Source organism: Tauraco erythrolophus, chromosome 1 (assembly GCF_009769465.1).
Source record: "Tauraco erythrolophus isolate bTauEry1 chromosome 1, bTauEry1.pri, whole genome shotgun sequence".
NCBI classification, from domain to species: domain Eukaryota; kingdom Metazoa; phylum Chordata; class Aves; order Musophagiformes; family Musophagidae; genus Tauraco; species Tauraco erythrolophus.
Window position 1 is genome coordinate 39981300 of NC_141465.1, and position 25520 is coordinate 40006819.

Here is a 25520-nt window from a genome sequence, read left to right on the forward strand (position 1 = left end):
CTTGCAATTCAAAGAGAAGTACGCAAAACGCTAACAAATGATAACAGAAAAAGGAGGGGAAGGAGGTGTTAGTGTAGCAAAGGGTGAGCCCAGCATACTTCACCCTTACCCCACTGTCAGAACGCTCTTAGGATTCCTACTGTCTCAAAGGACGTGTATGAGCTTAAATAAGAGAAACCACCATTCCCCAAATGCTGGGAATGTTAGATGGCGTCTTGTGTGAATCAGGGTGATAAAAGCAGCTCTTGATCAGACGTATAGAAAGGGGTGTGAGGGTAGGCAGGAGGAGAGCCTTGGGCATGACTTGAAAGAGCAATTTCAGTGATTCATGAGGACAGTATGTCATGAACTGTGTGCTATAATGCAAGTCAGTAGGTTACTTGGTCACTTCAAAACCATTGCAGAAAAGCTAGCCTTCATCATGGCATGTTCTGAATTTTAAGTAATCCCCCTGAAAATTATTTGAAGCCTCTCTAAAATGTTCAGATGCAGAAAGCTTGCTGAACTGAAGTGTGGAGATAATGCAGAAAGCTTTAAGATAACTGATTAATCTTGAAAATGTCTATGCGATGAGCTTGTTATCACCATGCTTTTTAAACCTTTGATAAGGTAAATCAAAATATATCGGTTCAAAAAGAGTTTGCCACACTGATAAAAAAAATCTCATGACATTTCAGTTTCCAAATCTTTCCCATTCTCTGTGTTATTAGCGAGTTTGGATTGGTTTCACAGCCCTTTGGAAACATTATCTACAATTATCAACTTCAATCAAAGGAAGGAAGACAATCAAACTTTCAAGAAAATTTATATCAACTTCCTTAACATTTGGAAAAACCACCCAAAGATATGCAGCCCAACATCCTATGGTTCCTACTGTAATTTTACCTTAGAGAAAGCAGACTTAAAAGAGCAGTAAGCAGTTTCATGCACTACAACCACACGTGCAGTATAAAGTTGATTGTGGTACTAAGTCTGGACTCAACAAGGCATTACATGAAATATCAAGGGCCCAATTCTCCATTGTTTTCTTCTTCTACAGTCAGTTACAATGCTACAAGTCTCACTACATCATTCTCTGCATTCTTTGTAGCTACTATGCATAAGAATAGATCAGAATTTCTTAAAATTGTGTGTGTGTTGTGCATTGTGCAGGAGCAGAGCCTATCATGTCCTGTGAAGGCTAACGTAGCAGGTTGGCGGGCTAAAAAAGTGCTAGGCTGGACTGCAATCAGGACACTTACCACTTTATGGAGCCCTTCAAAGCATCAGGCCTGGTGTAATCCCTGGATCACATAGTTTGGCTTCCCTAATCATCACTTGGAGGCTACCAATAGCCCGATTTTTCAAGGAACAAAGCAGAGGAGATTTTCCACACAACAGCCCAGCAATGAAACAGTGAAACCTCCAGTGAATATCAAGACATATTGGAAAACTCAATCTGAGGCATCTTCTGGCTGCTGCATAGTTCATTGACACAGTTCAATCCAGGTGGCAACTAAACACCGTGCAGCCGCTTGCTCACCCTCCCCCGCCCATGGGTGGAATAGGGGAGAGAACTGAAGAGATAAAGGGAAGGAGATTTGTGGGTTGACATAAGAACAATTTAGTAATTTAAATAAAATAAAATTAAAACCAATAATGATAAAAATAATAATAAAATTATAATAATAGTATATACAAATGAGTGATGCACAGTGCGATTGCTTACCATCCGCTAACCAACGCCCATCCCGTCCCCAGATAGCGATCCCAAAGAAGAAAGATCCCAAAGCCACAATCTCAGAAGAGAGAGCGAGCTTCCTGGCCAGCCCTCATCTATATACTGAGCATGACGTTGCACAATATGGAATATTGCATTGGCCTAAGCTCAAATCCTAAGCTAGGAGTGTGGCTCTGTTGCTCCAGCCATGCTCCCTCCCAGCTTTTTGTGCACCTGCACACTGGCAAAACATGGGAAGCTGAAAAAGTCCTTGATGTCTTAGCAACAACTAAACATCAGTATATTATCAACATTCTTCTCGTACCAAATCCCATACTAAATCTGAAACACAGCTCTATTGTAGCTACTAAGGAGAAAACTAATTCTGTCCCAACTGAAATCAGGGCATTCATATGAAGAAATGCTGTGTAGCCAAAACCTGGCACCAGCTTCCCATTGGATACATACATTTAGAAAAAAAATGAAGAAGAAAAAAAAAAGTCTTCCAAGAGAACCTTATCTATGGTGATATCGATGTAAAGATGCGAGAAGCTATGCAGAGAAGCAAGCAAATCACTAGAATGACTCAAAGCAAACCTGGAGAAAAATCCTCAAGTGAGCTGCACTAGTAAACAAGAAAAGACTGAAGCTCACGAGCAGTGAGAACAGTATTCAGAGACACTCAAAACTTATTCCTTTTTCTCTGCTTAACCCAAAGAAAGATCTGAAAATAAAGTACTTGGAAATAAGGCACATGGGAATAAAGTCCATGATATGGTCAAGTGCTCTGTTGCCTGGGGTGGGCTGGGGATGGAATATTTCTCACTTAGGCGGTGGACCCAACTACCTCAACTTGGGATATGGAGAACATATTGCACGCACACCTACAAGAGATTTACCATACCCATTCACAGACTGTTCTTCCCTACACAGATGGTGTTTATCACCTGAATTTGCTTCCGAATTTTTTCCTGGGGAATTATTGAATAATCAACTTGTCTCTCACATAATCCCTTCCTTATTTTCCAAGGCAAAACCCGCTGGATCTAATAGAAGACCTGCACACAAAGGGCAAATAACGTTCATCACAATAGAACAGAGGTAATTCTTTCTTTAAATCTCAGATGCTACACTCCACAATGACATTTTTTTAATCTAATGCCACACAAAACTCTGATCAGACAGAGAGAAGTGGAATTGGCCCGATATTGAATTCTAGAGAATTAAGAAACCACAACTCACCCGATCAACCGGATTTCACAATCAAGAAACCCCACCAGCTTTGCCCATCCCAGATCCCAAAACGAAAACCTGAACATAATGCATATTCATGATAGAGGAAGGAATAGTACGGTCTTATTGAACACACTCTGGGAACAGGTATAGAGGAAGAAAATAATAAAACAATATGAAATTTGGATTATGTTTAGTTGAAGATTTACGTGCAATTTAAAATCAGATTGGAATAGCTCTGTGAATGAGATGTGCTAACATGTGGTAACGTCATAATATGCTGCATGTGATATTTTTCTGAAGAGTTTTTTAAAGCCGTGAGTGGGGAGGGAGTGAAGGGAAGCTCAGCACAGCTTATCCAGATCAACATCTCTCTTCAAGACTGACAATGAGATTTTTAACAAAACCATTAGTCATTTGATTGAAGGCAATTTGACCAAAATTGATTCCCCCTGATCCAAAGGAATTAATTTCAAACACTGCAGGGTGTTTTCATGTAACATGAAAGGGCTCCTTTTGTCTGCATGAGATTCAGACCCCACAGATCTGCTCTTCTGCAGCTCCCATCTGTGCACGGAAAAGCCTTGACAGTTAGTTGTCCAGATATTTAATATTTCAGAGTTATAATTTATTACAGGGCTCTGGCACGTTTTCTATAGCCATGTAGCAACAAACACATGCCGCCCATGCTATTAATTAACTGATTTCAGGAAAACACAAGAAAAGGGCTGCAGAAGGAAAGAAAAACATATAGGGTCATATATATACACATGATTTTAATTCTGATGGTACACACTTCCTTCTTATTTCGTTGGTAACCTGCAGATCCTTAAGACATTTGGTAGACTAGAATTCCCTCTGATCTCTATTGTTTTGACTGCACCACCCTAAACTGATGTTGATATGAAGAAAGAATCAAGCTCTAGGTCAGGGATCCAGAGGTCCCAGGCTATTGAACGCACATCAGTACATCTGTCTATGCCACCTTGGACTGCTACATGACTCAGTGCAGAGCAGAGATGTGGTGAATGTCCAAGGGCAATGACAGCACCAGTTGCCACAGAAACTGCCATACGGGGAACCCAGTGGTGTGTTGATCCTGGGTCTCCCTGAGCCAACTGGTATCATTAAGGACATTGCACAACTAAGCTCGGTCTCAGAAGCTGACAGCTACGTTAAGATACCCTTTTCTACCCAGACTGACTTTTAACTTAGTGGTTTGCATGCTGTTGGGGAAAGCGTGGGTGGATTCGAGTAACTTTGGCAGAGCCTTGTGACTGAAGGGTAGTGTTGTGGTTTAACCCCAGCTGGCAACTAAGTCCCACACAGACCAACACTCACTTTCCCTTGGTGGGATGGGAGAGAGAATCAGAAGGGTAAAAGTGAGAAAACTTGTGGGTTGAGATAAAGACAGTTTAGTAGGTAAAGCAAAAGCTGCGCACACAAGCAAAGCAAAACAAGGAATTCATTCACCACTTCCCATCAGCAGGCAGGTGTTCAGCCATCTCCAGGAAAGCAGGGCTCCATCATGTGTATCCATTACTTGGGAAGACAAATGCCATCACTCTGAACATAACCCCCTTCCTTCTTCTTCCCCCAGCTTTATGTGCTGAGCATGGCATCATATGGTGTGGAATGTCCCTTTGGTCAGTTGAGGCCAGCTGTTCCAGCTGTGTTCCCTCCCAACTTCTTGTGCACACCCAGCCTACTCGCTGGTGGGGTGAGGTGAGAAGCAGAAAAGGCCTTGACTCTGTGTAAGCACTGCTCAGCAATAGCAAAAACATTCCTGTGTTATCAACACCATTTTCAGCACAAACCCAAAGCATAGCCCCATACTACCTACTATGAAGAAAATTAACTTTATCCCAGTCAAAACCAGCACAGGTAGACTATTGAACCAATAGGCTATTGTATAGAATGCATCTGTCCCTGCCACCTTCCCCTGCCAAGTCTTAAAAGAAAAGTAAGGTTTCCATTCCATTCTGTTTGGATCCTACATGCCAGATGTGCCATGATGAAACTTAGCAGCATAGACCTCTCTGAGGAAATCAGGACTGAGTGCATAGTTGCTCAGTCAAAGATGGGATAGATGTCACTCTGTCCAGCTTTTCTCAGGACTGAGGTGCTCCTGGGCATGAGCAGATGCACAGCTTCAGCTGGTTGAGGCATATTAAAGTAAAAAGTTGATAACATATAAGATGAGGTGGACACCTTCAGGTGTGCCAGCTTTGCACTTAGGCACCTATATTTCAGTTATATGCCACATTATGTGCACAGGTCATTTTGGGATCAGCCCTCCATATCTTCTTAGTTTCTTTCACATTCTGTTTTCACAGAGGACAAAGGGTTTCAACAATATTTCTGACACAACCTGTATAAAGAACTAATTGCCTTTTGAGAATACTTTCATTCTTTCCTTCTGTCCTCATTAAAGAATTTTAGATCATAAAGGCAAATATCTCTTTTCCCTCATTGGCGTGTTATCAACATGGAGAATTCATAGTCACAGGCTATTCTTGGCATTAAAGAACTTGGAGGAATGAAAACCAAAAAACTCAGCCTTGAGCTTTTCAGTAAAAAATAGTTACTAGCATACAAAATGTGTTCTTAAACCTTTCGTTTTAGGATATAAGCCAACAATTCCCTGCTTACCACTAGGAAGAAATCTCTACTAACAGTTTACTTCCCAGCTACGATATTTCTTTTTCTTTGCTTGGCAGTGTCTCCTGGTCATTGATGTACATGTTACCCTATGCAAGGAGATCTTGGACCAGGGCACTGATACTATTCAGTAATTTCCAGATGAGTACCAGGAACTGGCATATTTTTGCAGAGACAATGAACAAAGAACAAATCTGCTGTTACCTGTTGGAAGATGATGCCTAATCACAAAATAATAATTTCTGAGAGTCAAACACTAATTTCTGCTCAACTCTGAACCACTGTGAGCTGATCCTTCTGGGAGTCCTTTCAGTCACCAGCACTTCAGGAAGAAGGTTTGGTTCTGCACAGAAAATATAGTAACCATATATGCTGAGCAGGAAGACACCAGGAACGACAGGGATAGACAGAGGAACAGATACAACATTTTGCTGGGGTCAATACAGAGTTTAACCTGCACAGAAGGGCTGAGTATACACACACCAGATTGCTGTTATGAACAGACTGCTGTACATCTCATGTAAGCAGTAAGGCCTGAAGGTGCCCTGATGGAGTGTGGATGTACAATATAGAGGAACAGCAAGGACACCACCTCTGCTCCATCTCAGAAGCAGAGATGACTTTAGAAGGGAAGACACCTCTTGTCTCTCCTTTGTAGGAATATGTGTTTACTAGATCTATAGCTAAGCTGGGTAAGTTGAAAAGAAAGGTGACAAAAAGTACGACTGCACCATTGTCATAATAGTAGTGGCTTGTAAGTAAAACTGCACATTTGGGGATTTCAGCAGTTTTCCAGTCAGCTACTGAAGTTCTGGGATGATACGTTATAAACAGCAGTGTTCAGGGCTTCCTAAATGAACACTCAATATTTTACAAGAAGGCTTGAAGCTCAGCTACAGCAAGAGCAAAAGTAGGAATTTCAGCTGCAAACATCTCCCCAGATTCTGCATCCTTTCTGTCTCCCTATAAATAATTTGCAAAGCAAAAGCAATAACTTTTAGTCACTGATGTTGTTGCTGGGCCTCTAAGACCCCGCCCGCATTAACAAAGGAAATTTGCTTTGTAAGCAATGGGAAAAAGGGAAGGCACTTTGAGATTTCTAGAGGAGAATTAATTCAGGTTATGCAAACCCAATTGAAGGGAACCCTTTGCAAGCTTTGAGGCCCATGTAGCCTTCATTAGCAATTCAGAAACACATGAAAGTGATGCAGACAGACAGACTAGGTAGGTAGTGCAAGCCTGTACAGCCCTGGAAAAAATATCAGACTTTGATACAGAGAAATGTGAGGTATTTTATAGAATATGAAATCCCTTTTGAAGTCTGCTAGAACCACTGGGCCCTCGTTGAATGCAAAAGAGAAATTTGATGTGCAGTATCAACTCATATCCAAAAAGATTAATTTAATATTGCAGCCGTTTTCAAAAAGTGGCACAGAAGATGAGACGAAGCTCAAACATTAACCTGAGAAAAGATCCTTCTTTTGTTATAAATTATGATTGGGAAGGATTTAAGAGCTAAGCGGTTCAGTTTGCCTGCAGTAACTTGTCATTTTAGGACCCAAGACCTTACTCTTGAGGATATTGCGCCCACCTCAGGATGATGCTCCTCTTTTTTTTTTTTCTTTTCACCACAGAAAGTGGTCCAATGCAACTCTGCAATCTAAATTATATAAAACTGGAATCAGCTCAGATGGATTTTTCTGCTACTTATCAGAATACTCCAGTGGTGTGTATATTCAAGTTCAAAGCAGAAGGAAAGGGAAGAAGAAGGAGGATTTGGTGAGCAGGGTCTATAGAGCTGCTTTGATTCCTTATGGAGAAGCCCTATAGACAATCACAGAAAATAAAAGCCAACAAACAGAATTCTAGTACCACTCCACAGAGTTTAAGAAAACCATATCCCTTCTTTTCAGAATCCAACCAACCAGGACAACCTAGAGAAAATCACATTAGGCTTAACAGAGCAACAATTCTCCACCTGAGATGCTTCTACTAGTGTAATATTTCAGTGTCTCACACTTGTAGTTATCTAAACTTCATGTCTGTGAGGCACAGCAATCCTCTTACACCCTTTTATGGATGAAAGAATTGAGAGCTAGTACAGGGTTCTGGCTTGAGGAGCAGGACGGGTCTACCTCAGTCAGCGGTATCTTGGTACCTGTACTTGCTGCAGCCTCTCTGTGCTGGTTTTGACTGAGACAGAGTTAATTTCCTTCATAGTAGCTAGTATGGGGCTGTGTTTTGGGTTTGTGCTGGAAACAGTGTTGATAACGCAGGGATGTTTTTGCTGTTGCTGAGCTGTGCTTACACAGAATCAAGGCCTTTTCTGCTTCTCACCCCACCAGCGAGTAGGCTGGGTGTGCACAAGAAGTTGGGAGGGAACACAGCTGGGACAGCTGACCCCAACTGACCAAAGGAACATTCCATACCACATGGTGTTGTGCTCGGCATATAAAGCTGGGGGAAGAAGAAGGGGGATATGTTCAGAGTGATGGCGTTTGTCTTCCCAAGTAACGGTTACATGTGATGGAGCCCTGCTTTCCTGGAGATGGCTGAACACCTGCCTGCTGATGGGAAGTGGTGAATGAATTCCTTGTTTTGCTTTGCTTGTGTGCACAGCTTTTGCTTTACCTACTAAACTATCTTTATCCCAACCCACAAGTTTTCTCACTTTTACCCTTCTGATTGTCTCCCCCATCCCACTGGCAGGGAGTGAGTGAGCAACTTAGTTACTGGATGGGCTTAAACCACGACATGCTCTCAGGGTTGCAACTTCTCCACTGCAGGAAAGGTTTATCTGTTCATGTAGCAGCCACCTAATCTCTGCGGCTCACTGTCTTGGACAACACAGGCCATATAGCTCTGCAGCTGCTACACAAACAGCTGAGCTGTCTCTGAACCCCCATTCAGAGGGGAGCAGAATCAACGAGGTGTGGAAGAATGGCTATGGATGCTCTCAGTGACTCACTGCAGGTCATGCAGAACCCAGGGTGGGGAAAGAAGCTGTGTCTGGGTTTTATAAGGCTTCTTTCCTCATTGCTGTACCACTCTGTCTCTCTCAAGATCACATTTCTATTTCCATCGAATAGTGTTCATCTTTTCTACCTGTACCAGCATTCTTCATAGCAACGGGTTCAACTGGAGTCTTAATCATCTTAGAACATAGTACTTACCTTCTTTAAGAAGGATGGTGCAAAACTGCTTATGTTGCTGGTGAAGCCAAGAAAATGACAAACAATAGAAGAATTAAATCCATATACTCCAGACATAAAAAGAGTGGCCTTTCTAGTTTTGAGTTTTTCTGTTCCTTTGATGAAAGTTTGCTGGGCTTCTGTAAGAGATTAGACTAAGACCTTACTTGATAGTCTTCAGATCAAGGTCCTGTTGACAACTAGCCGTTATCCAAGAAGGACAAACTCCAGCAGGAAAAGACCCAGTGCTCATTTAATCTCACAGCTCCAGAAACGGACCAGACAAAAAAGACAAACCAAACCAAACCTTTGGTATACAGTCTTATGCTCCTTTACGACGTCTTCAATTCCCATTAGCTATAAGCTGGAGCATAGCAAAGGAGGGTTGCTATACAAAACTCAGTTACACGGTACAATGTAGAGAAAGTCAAATTATACATGGTAGAGTAACACCTGCAGTAACAATGCAGTTCTACTGGTTAGGCTTACGACTTAAGAGGAGCAATGTCCCCCTTCCTCCATTACTACCCCAATCACTGCTAAAAAATAAGGCTATCTCCTTTTGGTTCTGGGGCAGCCCCAGCTATAATTCTGATGCACAGGTACACACTCGACCATGTGTCTTTTATCTAGTCAAAAATCTCCCTGCTAGCTAGCAAAAAATACCCTATTGCACATACCTATGATGTAACTAAAAGATTCTCAGTCAGGATGCCAGAGGCATATAAACATTGGCAGCACTACTGCTTTTGCAATCCACAGTGGCAAAAGGATTGCTGCTAGTTTACAAAACACAGCAGCTGACATTCTCCTCTTGGTTGTCTGCCAGAATGCTGTCCTGAGATCCCCTCTCATAGTCTCTTTTGACTTTGACACAATCAAACTGTGGTACAGACCTGCCCCCTGACTATCCTCAAGTCTCCTGCTCTAGGTAACCAGACTGTCAGTGGTGGCGTGAGGCTGAGGGTGGGATGTGAAGGAAGTCACATGAACCCTGAATCATGAAGGATGATGACAAAGTGGTAGGAGACAGGTCAAGTAGGAAAGATGCTTGTTGGGTACCACAGAAAAAGGTTTGTATTTTACCCTGTATTTAAATGTGATCTTAATTAAAACATGGAGGTGAAATCCTTCTCTTGGACATGTATCTGTGAGTAATTCCTAGTAGCTCAGAAAGCGAAGAGTTATCTTGACGCCAAGGTAATTAAAAAAACAACTTTTACAGCATCTGACTAATAGGATTGCAGCCTTCCAGCAAGCCTGAAGGAACTGTGGGCTTATCAGGAATGCCAGCTCTTATGTCATCATTAACTAATGACCAACTATTCATATCCGCCTAGAGATGAAAGTAAAAATTTGCACATGAAATATCTGCTGCTTCTTATGTTTCCGTAACAGACTTAGAAAACAGAAACTTGTAGCAGGGCCTGACCTTGCATTCATAGTAAATTCCTATGAATGTCAGTGTGATATGAAAGAATACAAGTCTGGGAAACTGGTATGTGAGAATTTCACACTTCAAGTTCTAAAATAAAAAGGTGCATTAAAGTATTAGTGTGTTGTAAGTGCAGATGGTCCTGAAGGCTTTTCGAAATACCAAAACACTCAGTCTTCAATCCCATGGTAATCATATTATTAGTCGATTGTATCTGTGGATGTGTTTAACCTCTTAATACAGAGCATTCGATGTAATTTTTACACTCTTCCTTTACTATGATTAAGCGTATATATATGTTTGTGACACATGAAAACCTCTGAATAGATAACCGAATGTAATTCATTTTCTGAGAAAATGTATGTTGCAAATATAATGCAAATAGCCATGCAGAAAAGTTGGCAAAAGCATGCAGCTAAAGATGGACATCACCTCCAGGACCATGTCAAGGGCAGGTGTAAACGCTACTGTTTGACCTCAGTGCAGGAAGCAGGTAAGGTTTATATAAGCATTTATAAATCCAGACACAAGCATGAAAACTTTACAGAGCGATTATCAATAACTACAGAATCACAACCTAGAATGACACGAGTGTGTGAATTCTGCTATGGTATAGGTACCTTATTTGCTTATACACCTCACATGCTCAGGTGTATATAGCTATGCAGCCAAAATAAGGGTGCTGCTACTTCCCTTATCCTTGCAGCCAAGATTTTCTTTATAGTTAAGGCATGGCTAGAAATATAGGCTTCATGTAGCCAGAAAAGCAAGGTAAGGTTTGGTCAATTGTCTCTGACCTTTGAAGAAGTGTACTTAAGTTGTTCAGTGGCCCTTTGCTGTCAGATACGCTGGTTAAATTAGAAAATGTGGTTTAACTATGTGAGTTTTGTTACATGGGTAATGAATTAGACAGTCAGTTTGCAGTATATGTGCATTAAATGGGATTATTTGGAAAAGAACTGCTGATTTATTTAAGAGGGAGTTTCCAAGGTAATTTCCTCCTGTGGGGAGATTTTGCCCTGAACAGTTTGTCTTCCTCTCCCTTGCCAAACACTGCTCTCTAGCTACTTCCCCATTTGAACTCTCCTAAATTCACTGGATGGCATTTTTTTTCCCAAGATCAACTGGGAGAAAAGCCTCTCCCAGCCTCTCTCAGGCTTACTCGTTTCTGAATCTGTCCTGCTCTTCGTCACTGGTAAAAGTGCTAAACATGAAACCATGCTCACCTATTTATTCCCTGGCAAAACCAGTCTGCAGTATGTCTGTCTCGCAACTTGTCAGCCCTTCAGGGTGGGGATGGTTTTTATTTGTATTATCCAGCATTGAACTCCTTGACAGGACACCGAGCAAAAGAATTAAACAACATTATCACCTCCAAAGGGGCAATCATTTGTTACATCTAAAGAGAGGACATTTATTTTCTGTGCTGCCATTTAAAGAACATGGGGCCAGTTTCTGGGCTGCAATTCAGCCCAGTAACATCCTGGTGACCTGCACCAGCTGAGAATCCATCTGCTGGTAGGGATTTGGGGATCACTAGTCTCCTTTTTTCCCTTTAAATCTCAAGAAAGAAAATAAAGAAGAATCTCCTAGAGCGATACCCTGCACAGCACGCAGCCCAGGTACATAAGATCTGACCCACCTCTGCTGGCTCCTTCTGCAGATCAGCCCTAGTGCCTGCAGCACTCTCCAGGAATCAGGAGCACCAGTGAATCCAGGCCAGAGATGGACAAGGCAGGGCTGGATGGAGTCAACCATGCCTGCGGAAGGTAGTGGTGGTAGCCCCAGGCCAGGGAGGAGCGATAATGAGAACTGGCCCAACTCGCTGGAGTTAGGGGTTCCATCTTCACCACTGATTCCCAGTGAGTGAGAGTGAGAGAAGCAGAGGCTTTTTTCACAGGATTTTTGGAAACCTTTGGTGGAGAAATACTCCCATGCTCTTTAATCCTTTAATGTGAGATAAGGTTTGGGATGGGCCACAACACTCAGAATTATGAGAGAGTTTTGCCAGTCACACAGATTGTCTGGTGGGATTTCAGAAGATAGGCTGAGGAAGAAAAGCATTCTCCTTCATCACATTCCCTTGTGCAATTCCACACATTCAGAGACAGGAGCAGACTGTTTTCCCACTGTGTAACCTGACCAAAACTTGTTGAGGTTGTGGACGAAGTCTGAGTAGAGCCAAGTACTCTCCAGTTCTGGTGAAAGTGGTGTGAGGGCTAGGGCTTCCTTATTGCCCTAGGCTGAGAGCAAAGAAAAGAAAGGTTTGTTTTCAAACAAACAGAGATACAGCTCACAGCAAAAAATTGAGCCTAGTGTTGGTCACTCAGTTCCCCCTAATAACTGACTATCTGCAGCACCTGCAGGCGCTAAAAAAAGTGTGAGAGGGGTGGGAGGGGAGAAGAGGAAGCTGGGGTCTGACCAGGGTGCAGTACTGTTAGAACTGGTATTCTGCAGCGATGACCCTAACGAATAATTTATCAATGTTTATAATGTGCTGCACAAAGGGTGGGAGCAGTCATATAAGGCGGATGCACGATAAACCAGCCGCATTCAAACTTTGGCCTGATTCTGCTCGCTGTTTGCTCGGTTTACACTAGGGTAATAACAATAAGGCTAAAGAAGTCTCTTTATAAACGCTCACATGAGTGCAAGGGGAGTCAGTCTCCTGGTCCTTCAAACGCTCTTCCTGCCCTCCGTGACGCCGTCCCTTTCATTCTGTGACTGACAGCCACGCTGTAAGCATTTAGGTGCAGTTAGGTGCTTTCACTTCACCTTCTGCCTAAGCCAGCAGGTAACAGACAGGGCTCCTCATGTCATGGATTCGTTTTCTTCAGGGAAATGAGCCACCATAGCTCAATTCTGCTCCCATTCCCTCCAGAGTAAACTCAAGGCATTGCAGTGAATTCAGAGGAGATAATTCAAAGGGAAACGGGGTAACTGACAGTGTTTTGGCTGGATAAACTTAAACAAAAGAATATCTGGCTTCTTTTGGATTTAACTGAAATAAATCTGCTTCTTAAAGCTTAGCTCCTAAGTTCAGGTCCTGTTTCTTGTCACCCCATGAAAAGGCACCACTGACAGATGAGCTTCCAGCAGCTGCAGTTCAAGGCAGGTTTATGTGGTGGCAGTGCTGGCTTAGTAGACCTAGTCTCTTCTGTCTTCACCACTGGTTGCTTCCTCGCACCACTCATCTGCTGTGCTGGGACAAATGTTAGCTCCGCTGTATAGGGAGCTGATGTGACTGAAAAATAACGCAGCCTCCCTCCACACTCCCAAGGTTACTCTTCAGGGGGATCTGTACCCCAAGGTGATGGGAGGGTGCAAAGGATGAGGCAGGGAACTCCAAGGGTCTTTGGGTATATCTAAACACAGTTTAACAAAGGTTGGAGAGTGAGGTGCCTACATGAAACCTGGTGTAGACACCCCTATTCTCAGCTTTGCACTGTCAAAATAGATGTGCCAACTTCCATCAGTCACTGGTGGGGATGCAAGGGCCCCTCTAGAACCTCTTTTAAATCCGAGCTGTCACTCTACAGGAACTTTTAGGCTGGGGTAATATCTCTGCCTTGCATGTTCACCTTTAGCACTGTATCAAATTACCATTTCCAGGATGGAAATTACCTCCGCTGTCTGGCCTCAAAGGTACAGCAGCAGTGCACCAGGTTTGTCATTAGAAAGGGTCAATTGAACAACCGAGATTAAAGCAGAACAAAACAGCTCCTTTTAGGTGAAGGTTTCCACACACAAGGTCTTCTCCCTTTTCTTTAAATTATGCATACAGATCAGCACATCATTGGCTCCTTGGGCTCCTAACAGCTTCCCTCCATGCTGAAAATGCAACTTTGGAGAAGCTGAAAAGGTTCTGTAGGTAACCAAAAAGAAAAAAAATCCTTTTGTTTGAGCCACAGGCAAGGGGCAACCCATGCTTGCTGCTTCCATTAGCTCCCATTGGGCTCTGCAACTCTGGCACTGCTGTAGCCAGTGGACTGGAAATGCTCGCTTTGCCTTCTCGGGGCCGCCCGGCACGTGTTGGCTGTGAATGCAATGTGATCGGTGGTGTCTTGGTGCAAGTGCACAAGCCATGCAGGAGTGCAGCCCTGCACAAACAAATAACTTGCCTCATCCCTGCTGCCTGCTCCCACGGGCCCAGCTGGCAATACCTGTTGGCAGGTGGAGGATGCTTCATTGCCCGGTTCAAAACAGCCCTCTGGCCATCGCCTGTAAGGGAGCACGTGTGGAAACAGGAGGGGAAGGGAGGCAGCAGTGTGCCGAAAGTAGGCTTTCCGCAGAGGAGAACAGCGGTACCTTTCCGCAGGGGTTTAGTTTGGCCCGTGTGACATCCTGCCTAGGTGCCTTTTTCTTACCATTAGCGAGAAGTCAGGACTATAACTGACCCCCGCTGCTGGCTGGGCTGAGGTGGATAAGAGAGTCCTGAGGCTATGAGGGGAGAAGGCAGCTCTACATCTCCCGTGTATCACCCTCAGCCCTAGTAAAGGGCATGGACAGATTAGTCAACCTTAAGGGTTATTCTAATTTATAGCAGCAGAGAATGGGCCTTGGGGAGCCATTATACTAGGGAAGGGTAATTGGAGAGCTAACACCCTTCAGCTAGATGTCCTTCTCTGAACACTTTGTACGTGGGAACTGCCAAGAAGAGGCCAAATGGCACCAGTTTGGATAAATTCCCTGTTGGGCAGATCGTCCGTGGTAGCATTACATTCCTTTAGCTAAAAGGTGCTGGCATAGCCCCTTGTGTGCATAGTATGGGTGTGTTCTAAGATGGATGATAACTTACACGTCTCCCCTGTTACACAAAGGTCCTTCTCGTGAAGAACCAGGCTTCAGTTCGATTTGTACACAACCAGCCCAGCTCCTGCATTTCCCACAGCCACTTCTGCCCCCAGTGCTTGCAACTGCTGACTTAGGCTCTCGTGTTTGATTTCAAGCACCTCTTCTACTGTTTTGCAATGGTCTCAGTCCCAAGGGAGATAAATTGACCAGGGCACATCACTCATCTACCCACTCTGTTCCCAGGATAAATTTGCAGGAAAAATGTGCAGAAGGGATTATATAACACATAAAGAGCTTTTCCAAGACATTGAGGTGGAAGCTGATCACTGTTTGAATGGTAGATACTTGCTAACTTAGCCACACCTTTGCTTCAGGTACTATTGCAAAAATTAGCAGTTTTGCCTCTCCCTGTAAACCTGATGGCTGACTCAGTATGTGCCAGTAACTATTTTTCTAACTAGAGCTAGCTCAATGGCCAGCCGATTGACTGTCTAGTGCTCGAAGATGTGTAGTAGAATACAGTACAGCACACGAAAGCAAATGCTATGATATGAAATCAGCTGGCCTGGATCTTTTTTTTAGAACTGTAAGCATTTCCATGCATCTTTTTTAAGAACCACAAAGACCATGTTCTGCTATGAATACGGTAGCTTAACTCTAAAGAAAATTTCACTGGAATTGGTTTCCACTGATACCAGACTGAAGGAGGTAAGAATTAGGCTCTTCTTCCAGATTTACACCAGAAGAACTAACAGCAGAATGCACAATTTTCTTTCAGTAATATCTAATGATTAAATAAAACAAAAATGAAATTTGACAAGCAGCTGGTTTGATAAAATTTATAGGCACAGAATCAGATTCTCTGCCTCTTGCAATTTACATAGTCGTTCAGACCAACACTGACTTGAACTCTCTACTATTCCAAGCCAAGGGTGTCTCCCTCCCAACATGGTAAAAGCAGAAATGATTGTACAATGCATAGGCCAGTATAGAATCAGGTTCAGTAAAATTACATTGCATCATTCCTCATGAAAATTTACATCCATGAAAATTCTTATGTTGCATCCGTGACAGTGTGTAAAAAAGAAAGCTCTTACGGTTATTGTGGAAAAATTGAGAGCTATTAAAAAAAAGGGGTATTTTGGAAAATCATTTTAACACAATTATTTTTGGGGGGGATGTAAGGCTGTATCTTCAGCTTCTGTAAACTGATCTTAATCCAAAGAGCACTTGAGAATGCCAAAGAAAGTGTAGCAGGAACAAGGACTGATAACTCACTTCTTTGTCTACCTTAGTGTATTTTTTATGCTACTAAAATAAAAAGTGCTTTGGCATGTAATATTTATGATAAGAACCTTGAAGGGAGATTCGGAGAAAGCATGAGCTCACGCCACTGCAAAATTCTGGCATAGGAAAAGGGGGTGAGTGTGGATCCTGGGATCAGCAGAGCTCTGTGTTCTCATTTCTAGAAAGAAGAGAAAGAAGAAGCGAGAGGAGTTAAGAGTGCACCGGCCACTTCAGACCAAGTGGTGCTTAAAAGCACGCAGGATAGAGAAGCTAGCTCAGACACTGTAGTCAGGTGCACATCTGGCAGGGAGACTTCTGTAGGCCTATGTACTAGAGAATTTTGCAATCAATGTTTACTCTGATTAGACAGGACAGCTAACTAGTCAGGACGGGGAAAGGCTAAGCACCGACAAGGTTTGCGACAGCAGGTACACTTCACAAAAAGCAGCACAATGCTGCTTTCTCCACTACATCACCTATTTTTTTAACACTTTAACTGTCCTGATTTATCCAACAGTTTGATTATAAGGAATAATATTGACTAAAGATATTCAAAAGTTGCTGCAAGACAAGGTGGAGTAGGACATCCAGGACATTAGCTAGTTTATTGGCTGATCTTGTACATCTTCACTAAATCCAAGGGAGTTTACTCGGCTTTTATTGTGGAGAGATACTTTCACTTACCAGAGAGCTGCAGTCCAAATGTAGGACTAAACACAATGTAGATGAAACGTTGCTGATTTACATATAGCATTCCCATGGAGATAAGCCTTCAAGAGTCCACTGAAATACAAATTTAGCTTTTTTTTCCTTATTACTCCTAAGAACTTTTTTCTTGTAAACAATGAAGATAACACTCTTTCATAATGTGACAAATATGTCATCCTAAATTACATTAGACATATCACATATATCCCAACACAAGAAGGACATGGAGCTGCTGGAGCAAGTCCAGAGGAGGGCCACAAAGATGATCCGAGGGCTGGAGCACCTCTGCTATGAAGACAGGCTGAGAGAGTTGGGGCTGTTCAGCCTGGAGAAGAGAAGGCTCCGGGGTGATCTTATTGCAGCCTTCCAGTACTTAAAGGGGCCCTACAGGAAAGCTGGAGAGGGACTTTTTACAAGGGCGTGTAGTGATAGCACAAGGGGCAATGACTTTAAACTGAAAGAGGGCAGGTTTAGATTAGATATAAGGAAGAAATTTTTCACTCAGAGGGTGGTGAGGCACTGGAACAGGTTGCCCAGAGAAGTTGTAGATGCCCCATCCCTGGAAGTGTTCAAGACCAGGTTGGATGAGGCTTTGGGCAACCTGGTGTAATGGAGGGTGTCCTTGTCCATGGCAGGGGGGTTGGAACTAGATGATCTTTGAGGTCCTTTCCAACCCTAACCATTCTATGATTCTATGATTCCATATCTAAAATAAAAAAGGAGCTAAATTAAAACTAGGAAAGTAAAATAATCTTATGATCTTTAATTTATGGCAGGTACTTCATCCTGAAGTCCCCACCCTCCTGGCATGCCTCTCCTACATTTCTCTTAATATTTAAATTACCTACTTGTTGATCAACAGCATTGATGATTTAGATTACTGCAAGAGGAAACGGCAAGAATGACAAGTGCCGACCCTGAAGGGAACGGTTGAAGCCTGGTATCCACACAGCTGTGCAATGAGACGACGTTGAATTATACTGCCATGAAAGTCCAATGTTCTTTGACTTGTACGAAGCACCCCCCACAGGCATGGAGCACAATGGCTTCTTGAGGGCCGCTCTCTGATATTAAGGAGAAGAAGGGGAATGCAAGGAAACTAGGGCTGACTGTGGTGTTCAAAGAGATGACAGAGAGCGAGCACATCCTTCTTTATGTTATGCTTTTCTTGGTTCAGAATACAATAGTTTGTCCTTCCGCAGCATCACCTTTGTGATGATGTGAAGTGTGAAGGGGTACCAAAGTGTGCTTCACCCAGTCATGGAGTATGCACACCATGGTGAGCCTTTTGGTGGACAGCTAAAGGCAGCATCAGGATCCTGTTTCCACATGGAATGGGTGGGAATATGGCAGTTCTTCTTCCTACTACAGGCTCCACTTCAAATCTATTAAGAGAAAATGGGAAAATCCAGTTAGGAAACCCAGTTCCTCCAGGAAATATCTTGAGATCATTTTATAAGAGATCTGGAAAGCTGTTACTCCAGACTATGAGGAATTGCAATCTGATTAAGAAAAACACTTAAATGGTATGTCAACTGTCCGTGACACAACTGTTTTATGTACCTTTGCATTTAAAAGCACAATTTGAACTGGCCATTGCTTTATTAGAGTTTACAATAGAAACAGGCTTCACCTTAGAGTTAAGCAGGGGTAACTTCCACAGGAGTGCTTGATTACAACTCATTTCTATCACTTCTAAAGGAAGAAAACTATGAGCTGACAGAAACATGTGTTCCCCCAGCCACATGGCAGGCACAGCATTAAGCTGCTGTCCTGTCTTCAGAGGCATTATGAAGTTCAAGTCTGTTATGAAAAAAAAATACTCTCCTGACAGTTAGATGAAACACCAAACAACAGAAAACAAAACAAAGCCAACACACTGCCAACTGTTTCTGAAGTTTCCTCTTGCTTCTGCAATACAGGGCTACCACACTGAAGGCAGACACTAATGTGTGCGACTGCCTGCTGTTGAGCTTGGATTTAAGCCATAAACTGTAGCTTAAAGGCTCTGAATAGTCCTGTGACTGGTGGAGTCTGAGTCTTTCCATAACAGAACAGAGGTCTTCTGAGTAGCTGATCTTGATGTGCCGTACAGCCTGGAAACAGGACCTAGGAAGCCAGGTGAAGGCAGGTATGCTGCTTAGGTGGGGGCTATATTGAGGGAAAAGGCACAGAGCAGGGTGGGTGCCTCTTCTGCAGTAGACCAGACAGTGTGCTGGAGCTGCCACAGTGTGCCAGCTCTGGAAGCTCAGGCTAAATCTATCACCAGCTCTTCTGGAGTCTTTTAAATGAGCTATTAACAAGCTTTGCCTTGGGGAAAGAGACATGGTCACAACATGAATTGCTGGCCATTTGGCCCTGCTGGTCAAGCTGCCAATCAGCTCACACAACCCACACACCCTGTCACAGAGCATGTGAGCCCACACTCACATGTCAGGAGCCTTGTGACAGACACCCCTTGAGATGGTCCAGACAGAACCAAGGCAGGTCGATACCTCTGGCCATGTCCCTCAGTCCTTTCCTGCATATTTTGACAAGGCTCTGGATATCCTAGTCAGGCACCCCCTTGTCTAAATTTCAGCAGCAACAGAATCATGAGTATGACACATAGATCAGCAACAGAAAAATACAACATCAGACAGAGGCTGGGGGAGGTTTTGTTGGAATTTATTTAATAAAAGCAGAAGTTGGTTATCACAAGGAATAAAATATCATGTGAATAAAAAGAACTCATTTCAGCTGTCTGTTTAAACTTTTCTGTGCACCTTTTCCTCTGTAAAAATCTTAAAATACACGTGCCTCCATTTACCATGCGCCGATGTTGCAGTTTACATCCAGTCCTCTGAGACACTTGGATGTTACTGAGCATTGCCAGGCAACTAGAGCTCTTGGTGACATAAAAGAAATTGGGGATCTTCTGCAAAAGATAATTAGTATCTAGATGGATGCTCTGAGAACCTGATTCAAAGAGAGATGTGTGACTTTTCTCTGCTTACACAGAGAAAATATCACCTATATCCCTTGGAAGAGTGATGCGTGAGTGCCTGCTAACTTTCCTGGTAAAAGCATTAACGTTTTTTGTGATCAGGCCCTTTCTGACACAAGCTGCAAGTCAAACAGAGAATTTCAAGAGTGAAAGCAAAGCATCCATACAAAGCTCTGTCTTTAGCCTGAAACAGCAACGAGCTCATGTCCTGATAAAAGCCTAAACACTGAGCAGAGTGAGCAAGATCAGAGGGTTCCCTCACAGTCTCAGCCAGCTTCCATATTTTGCTTCGTTTCACACTGTAATAAAAACATTCACTAAGCAGGAATGGAATAACCTGTTTCAGTGGCAGGCACCAGCCTTCCGTCCTGCCAGCCAGCGGGAAACTCACGAGGCAGCCAGGGACCTGCCCCGCTTGTATGTTAAATAGGTCCCCAGCACCCTGGGAGGGTGGAAGGCAAAGTCGAGCAGCACAGCTGCTCATCAGGTAGCCAGCTGTAGATGCCAGGCACTCCTTTCACTCACACACGAGGAGACTATTTGAGTCACCACTCTCCCAGGCAAGCCAGCCAGAAAAAAGCCACCAAACCCAGGTTTTCTGACACAGCAAGGATGCTCCACACAAACAGCTTCATCAGCAGAGCAGCATCTGCCAAAGGAAAAGAGTTTCCCTGACAATGAGGCGGGGAGGAAGCATAGCAGCACAACATTAAAAGGAGGATGGAAGAGCACATTGCCTGAGAAGGCATCCTCTTTCTATTTGTAGCTAGGTCAAGAGATCCTACCCATAAGGGGTTTTAGTGCACCAAGTATGAGCTCTTTTCCTCATTCAAGCAAGCCAGGACAGGTCTGGTGTGAGTGGGATGGAGGTTTTCAAGGCCACACCTAGCTCACAGAAACTTGTGCTGGAGCCAGTGGTGGCAAGTGCCAATAAAACCTGCAATCAGTGGCAGTTTTCATTTTAAATGTGTCCAGGCTGACTTTCCTTTCAAAATAATAGAGGATGAGACTGCAAAGTATGTAAGCAAGTTGATTTTTTAGAGTACATTTTATAGCACAGGCCTGTATTTGGTTGTGGTGGCTGAGATGCTAGGTGGTCCAGCACAGGGAAGAACTCCCTGATGGACACGGTGCAGCCCAAGGGACCGAGGAGGTGGGACGACCAACCATCTCCTCCCCACCAAAGACCAGTGTTTGGAAGACGGGGTGAGGGGGAGGGTGCACACCCTACTGTTTAGTGCCTCCATCTCTTTTACTTGCTGATGACTGAAACTAGTGGCAGACTCATATCCCTGATACAATCTCGGGACTCTGTTTTAGACTGGAAGTGGCTGTTGCAACAGAGCTGGGTGAAACACTGTGATGCTATCGTTTATTCGCTAGAAGATGCAAGTTTCAGGTTGGCCACCAAAATGAGATCTATTATTTACACAGATCTTCAGCGAAATTAAACATCCATCATAGCATTGTAACCAGACAATTTAAAGCAAAATCCAATCCTGAAAGTCCTCCAAAGCCTAGATTATGAAAATATGCAAAAGCAACATCGATGTCCCCAGAGAGATACAACTGTGCAGTCAAAAGAAGAATTTGGCCACATTCTGTGCTTTCACAGTCCTGTCAATATTTATTTGCTGTGACTTGCACTCTCATGACTCCAAGCACAGTGGAAACCATCCACTGAACATGTCCAAAGTCAATTGACCTTGACTTCAGTCCTGGGTGAGAATTAGGCAAACTATGTATTTTTAATTTGCAGATTTCATCAGGATTAAATTGCATGCAAGAGAATCCAAATGTAATTGGATAATATAAAAGTTTGTTTTCTACTTTTTCTTAGAAACTTGACCAATATGTTTCACTCCAAAACAACCACATTTTGCTCCTGAGCAAAGGCCAGGCATTGAAAATTTAACCCAGAGGTATAATTTTTTCAGGAAATTGTAAGCACCAGAAAACAAGCCATTGTAAAACAAGCGCAAGCGTTGCCTTAAATAGAGCTTTAACTATCAACAAAGGCTTTAGTAAATGCTATGTGAGATTAACGACTTTGATTCTTATTCCAGAGATTTTAAGGTGAATTGCTATTCTACCTGAAAACAATCCCATGTAAACCCAGTTAATAGTAAACAATCTTGAGCTTTCTTATGGGTTGCATGCAGAACAATATGCCTTGTTTGGGATTCTTCTCCATATTTCCCCTTCGCTATTTGTTCACTCTCTTCTAAATTTGCAGCAGCCTCCACTTACGCAGCAGCCAGAAAGCAAGATCCCTTCGTTGCACACAGTAAAGACTCGATGGCTGTTAATCCGATTTGATGCTTGCTGTGCCTGCATCCTTTGCTATGTGGAGGAACCAGCACTGAGGGCTTCCGAGAGGTCTACGGGCAGAAGCACGGGCTGCGTTCTGCAAAAACATTTCCTGAACCACATCTGACAGGAGGAGTGAGCTTCTGAAAACCCCCACAGGCTTCTCTTGGTCAAAGCACCGCCGCTCCTACATTTCTGTGCTGTGCCACTTCTCTGGGCAATAGTATTTTCCAAACACAGCCTAACAGGTAGGCAAAGGCACAGGCTCAGTATTCAGCGGGGAGCTGAGAGCCCGGCTCCTCTCCAGGCCCCAGGAGAACCGGAGGAGCTGAGGGCAGGCGCAGCACGCCGCCGCTGACCCAGCCTGCCTGCATGCTGAACCGCCGCGCCACGGAGAGAATTCTAATTTGTTCTAACAGGATGGGCGTACGCTGGGCCGCGTCCCCAGCCGGCGTAAATCACAGCAGCCCTCCTGAAATCAATGCAATTACGCCAATTTTCATAGATTCATAGATTTTCTAGTCAGAAGGGAGCATTGTGATTTACATGTTGCTTATAGCTGTGATCTATGTTGTAAATGAGGATTTATACCAGCCGTGAGGATCCAGCCCTTCGATGCATTTCAGGGAGTCTAATCTTTTAGTCAGATAAATTCTACAGAACAGCTGCTTTGCTGCAGAAAATTTTTAGCCCTGCAGGAGAATAGCAGAGCCCTGGAGATCCACGCAGAGTGGGAAGGGTTATTTACACCTTGACGAGAGGCTGAGACGGGCAAAAAGAAACAACACGAAGTACTGCCTGGAACGGAGGACTAGGTGAGGGAAGAACAAGAGGTGGTTGAACAAGCAGGGAATGACAGCTAGATGGAAAGCACCAGCTCGGCGTACCCTCTTCAACATTCTCAGGCAGCCTGGAGGTGTCCCCTTTCTCTCTCATCCAACAGCACAGTGTTCCTGCCACGGACCACCTCTGCAGAAAGGCACCAGCACTCTCCTCAGCCTCTTCTGCCTTCATAGCTTGATACTGCCAGCCTATGGCTGTGTTGCAAACGTATGCCTCACAGCCTCGATAGTGATGCATCTCTGAACATCCAAAACACCTGCCGACAGCATCCTATCTGTCTTCTTGCTGCTCCTCAGCCTGCTTCACTATGACCACGTGCTGTCCCATACTCATTAGAGGCTCTGACCTTGCCCGTATGAGTCTCTCCAGGCTGCTGGCACTGGGGAAGTCCCTACTCAGTTGTGCTTTTCTGGCTGTGCTGTTCCAGGCACCTTCAGCAGCTAGAAGAAGGCAGGCACAGACAGCAAGGCAGCAGCTTTTGAGGGACAATACCATGTTTTCTTTCTTCTTGAAGAACCAGCTTCAGCAGGGAACCTGTAGGCTGGGTGGGATTTTGAGACCTCTCCCGGCTCCTCGCAATTCCTGGCTGTTTCCCAAGACACCTTGCTCCTTCTGCCTGGCCTCCCTCAGCCCCCCAACCAAATGCAGGCAGCCCTGCCTGCAGGAGGAGAGTGCTCTTCCTGTGCCTACACTTGCAAGGGACTGCGAATTAGTGGACCCTTCAGTAGACTGATTGTCTCACATGAGGATTTGCACTGATCATTTAGACGGTTTACAGATATTAATTAGTAGGTTCATTCCATTTTCCCCCTTTTTCCCCTATTTACCCCTTCCTACCAGTAGGAAAATGGAAGCACTTGAAGGTTAAGTTAACAGGCACTGGGAGAGCACTGCACTGAGATTTAAACTAGTGTTTTCCAGTGCCTTCTCCTTTCATGATGACAGCTAGGAAAACCTTCCTTTCACGTTGCCAAAGCATCCCTACATGCTGCTTTGTGAGACAACACAAATGTGGGGACAAGGACATGGCATGCCTGAGCTCGGCTCAGCAGCCTGACTGCACCTAAAGACTGACAGTGATATTCCAAAGGACAGGATTAGTATGGGAAGGAAAATGAGGTAGCCTTAAGGAACGTTTCAGAAGCTCCCTCCTTCCTGAACTAAAAGAATTAAAAGTGATGGGTCCAGTCCAATGCTCCAGGTAACTGGCACACGCTGGGTTTGTCTTTACTGAGAAAACACGTCAAAGCGATGAATCTAGGGCTAGTCAAATGAGCTGTGGTCATTTTGTTTTATATCGCAGCACAAAATAGGGCTGGCTTGAACAGAGCAGTCCATCTGCACTGCCAGGAAGCTGTTTATGTTGCAAAGTCTTTGTAAGGAGAAAGGAGGGTTAGTTCAGTCTACTTGCAGCCAACTGAGAGGCATCAGAGGGTTCGCTGACTCTCTGACTGTGCCAGTCCCTCTGCTTAATCTTAACTCACCTGACTCAAACCAACGTAAGTGAGACAAGAAGCTGCTGTAGGCTTAGGTAGGGCTGGGGAATTTGTGAGGTCTTAATGACAGAAGGAACATGTGTTTACTTCTTCATGGTCCAGACTCTGGGCTGATGCAATTAAGCCTGGCTTCAAGGGCACTGATGGATGCTTGATGAGAAATGACAATTTGTGGGGCCTTCTCAGAAGCATTAAGGCTGCATTTTTGGGGTGTTGCAACTGGATCTGGGATTTCATATGCTTTATTTCAATAGCTGTGGTTACCCAAACAGACATAGACATTTAAATTCAGCATTCCTGGAAGCTGAGATAAAACAGCTCTTTCCCTTTCTACTCAGTAAATATGGAATGCAGTCTAAAATTTCTCAAGTCATGCAAAATACATCGAACTGCTTTTAAATCTTGCCCATAAATATAGCAGTTGGAGAACAAGGCCCAGTCTCTCTCATATCTCCTAACCCAGCCCTTACTCCAGCCCGGAACATACAAAACAGCTCTGGAACTGCATCAAGAATATGAACACAGAATGTCTCTCTTTCCATGATTAATTCAATTCACAATGCTTAAAGAAGAGTCTATAAACACACGCACACACGCAGCAGCAGTCTACCAAATTATGCAAAGCATTTCCTTCATTTTTAGTTTTGCAATCAACCCTCAATTTGATTAGCAGCACACTGACACTCACCTGGGAAATTTTTTAAAACTGACTTTTGCTGCTATGAACGCACGTTTCAGCCATCCTCCACCAATGCAGCAGCAACCTCCCAATGCCCCACTGGGGGAGGGAAAACATAAGGCGGTAGCTGGGAAAGGCACCGCTCCTCTCGCCTTTCTGGTTTACATCTGCACTAAATCCCACTTGATTTCTTTGCCA